Genomic DNA, 2996 nt, shown 5'->3' on the forward strand with positions numbered 1-2996 from the left:
AGGGAAAACAGTCACACAAATATAACACAATGCTTGGGTCTCACCCTCAGAGATTCAGATGTTAACAGTGTACCATTCTCATGTTGAAGGTGGGACAAGACAGCAGGACCCTGGGTCTGGAACTACCAGCCCTGGACTATGTTCACAAGAGAACGTTGTTAGTTTGGTTTCAGCCATATTGTGGGTTTCTGTCCCTGAAGGCTTAACATAATCCTAACGCACACACATAGCAGAGTCTTAAAATCACGAAAAAATGCATAAACCGTAAAAACATCAATATTAGTACTTTCAAACACCCACCCTACCTTTTTAGGGGTGGTCGGGCTCCTTGAAAGTGGATGCTAAAGTTAGGTCATTTCTTTTTTTTTTTCAACGTTTATTTATTTTTGGGACAGAGAGAGACAGAGCATGAACGGGGGAGGGGCAGAGAGAGAGGGAGACACAGAATCGGAAACAGGCTCCAGGCTCCGAGCCATCAGCCCAGAGCCCGACGCGGGGCTCGAACTCACGGACCTCGAGATCGTGACCTGGCTGAAGTCGGACGCTCAACCGACTGCGCCACCCAGGCGCCCCAAGTTAGGTCATTTCTAAGTTATCTGAAAAAAATTTTAAGTGCACTTGCGGAACAGAATCAACCATGAGGTTATTAAAAGTAACTGACAGTGTGTGGCCTGGGGTTTCTTTTGGAATGATGCTCTGCAAGTATCCACTGAGGTCTGTAGGAACAAATACATTGTACACTAAGATCACTTCCAGGGGCACCTGGCTGGCTCAGTCAGTGGAGCCTGCAACTCTTCATCCTGGGGTTGTGACTTCGAGCCCCAGAGCCCACGCTGGGTGTAGAGATCAGTTTACATATAAAATCTTTAAAAAAAAAAAAATCCCTTCCATCCACGTGCCGTAATTTTTAACTCTTTCAAGTTTATGAGAAATCAGAATTCTCAGATTTTATGAAGTGTACTTTCATTGTTAAAGGAAAATTTCCAGACTCCTGTGCTCCCATGCTGAGCACAGAGATTGGTTACTTTGGAACTATTTTTAGAAAATGCTACCCTAAGATGCCCCCAAGAATACCACCCCTATCCCTTTATTAACCCATATGTCATTGTAGTGGTATATATTGTTAAGTTTCCAAGATAGAAATTTCATTTATGCTTCTTTTTGAGAGAGGGTGCGAGAGACAGCATGCAAACACACACGCGGGGGAAGGGCAGAGAGAGAAAGAATCCCAAGCAGGTTCCACACTCAGTGCAGAGCCCAAGGCGGGGCTCAAACCCATGAAACGAGAGATCATGACCTGAGGCGAAATCAAGTCAGACACTCCAATATTTATGCTTCTGATACTCCCAGAAAGAGCATCACCAAACAATTAGCAACTGGATGGTGGAACCAGTGGGTAAGGGGGAGGCTTAAGCCATGTAAAAGTTAACAAGAGTGGATAAAAAGAAAGCCTACGATCCATGTTCCAAAAGAAGTCAGCCACCCTGGGAAGGAATCAAGCACGACAGTATTTATGAGAAAGTAAGTGTGAAGACATGCTGCTGGAGGGGTCTTTGGAGAGGTCAAAGCTAGGTCTGCATCCTGGCTCTGTCACTTCCGGTGTAACCTTGAGCAAGAAGATTCCTTAACCTCTGATGCCATTTCCTTGCTTATACAACAAGGATAGCTACATACTCACAGGGCTGTGGTAGGATTAGAGATCTTGCATGAATGCATGAAGCATGGTATCCGGCGCCGTGAGTGCTCAGTAATGGTGGCTATTATTAGCTGATCCCAAGCCCAACCTAAGCCAACAGTGTGACAAGACTGGTGACAAGTTAATGACACCTTTGCCTGGATTAGAAGTGTGCAGATCAAGGGAGATTGCAGCCTATTTTTAATCCTTCCGATTGCTTTAACATTCCATACTTACACCCTCAGCAATTCTGATGTAATTGGTCTGGGGTGAGATCCTGGCACGGGGTTTTCAAAGCTCGAGTTTGAGAACCACTGCACTACATCTGAAGCACCCAGAAAGCTACATTACAAAGGGCAGGCTACCGTTGACTTAGCTACTTGGCTACTGACTAACACAACACTCGATATTTAACTGGATCCTGGATTCGGAGGAGGTACTGTTAAGTCACTGGGGGGGCGGGGGGACAACTGGGGAAATTTTAATATGGAGTGAGTTATTAGATATTACATTCTCTGTGCTACTGGTTAGTGTGGTTACAAAGAACATCACTGTAAAAAAAAAAGCATACTCAAGTGTTTAGGGGTGAAATATGATGTTTGAAACTTATTTTCAAATGGTCATGAAAACTTCTACTCAGACTACCAGAACAAAATACCATAGACCGGGTAGCTTAAACAACAGAACTTTATTTCTTACAGTTATGCAGGTTAAAAGTCCAAGCTCAAGATGCTGGCCAATCCTGTTCCTGGTGAGAACACTCTCCCCTAGCTTTCCAGGCTACCTTGTTGTCTGCACAACGGTGGAAGGGGAGAACAAGCAAACCTTTGGGGTCTCTTCTCCTAAGGGGACAGATCCGTTCATGGAGGGTTCCACCCTCATGACCTCATCTCATTCAAATAACCTCCCAAAGGCCCCATTTCCAATACTATCACATTGGGCATAAGGACTTTCAGCATGTGAATTTTAGGGAGACAGTTCAGTCCACAGCAAAGTGTATTTATATATAAAGACAAAGCACACACCATAATAAGTTAACAACCAGCAAAGGTAGGGGGAGGGCATACAAAGTTTTATTATTTTTCAATTTTTCTTTTTTTTTAAATTTTTTTTTTTCCAACGTTTATTTATTTTTGGGACAGAGAGAGACAGAGCATGAACGGGGGAGGGGCAGAGAGAGAGGGAGACACAGAATCGGAAACAGGCTCCAGGCTCTGAGCCATCAGCCCAGAGCCCGACGCGGGGCTCGAACTCCCGGACCGCGAGATCGTGACCTGGCTGAAGTCGGACGCTTAACCGACTGCGCCACCCAGGCGCCCCA

This window comes from Prionailurus viverrinus, chromosome A3, assembly GCF_022837055.1.
Source record: "Prionailurus viverrinus isolate Anna chromosome A3, UM_Priviv_1.0, whole genome shotgun sequence".
Taxonomy (NCBI): Eukaryota; Metazoa; Chordata; class Mammalia; order Carnivora; family Felidae; genus Prionailurus; species Prionailurus viverrinus.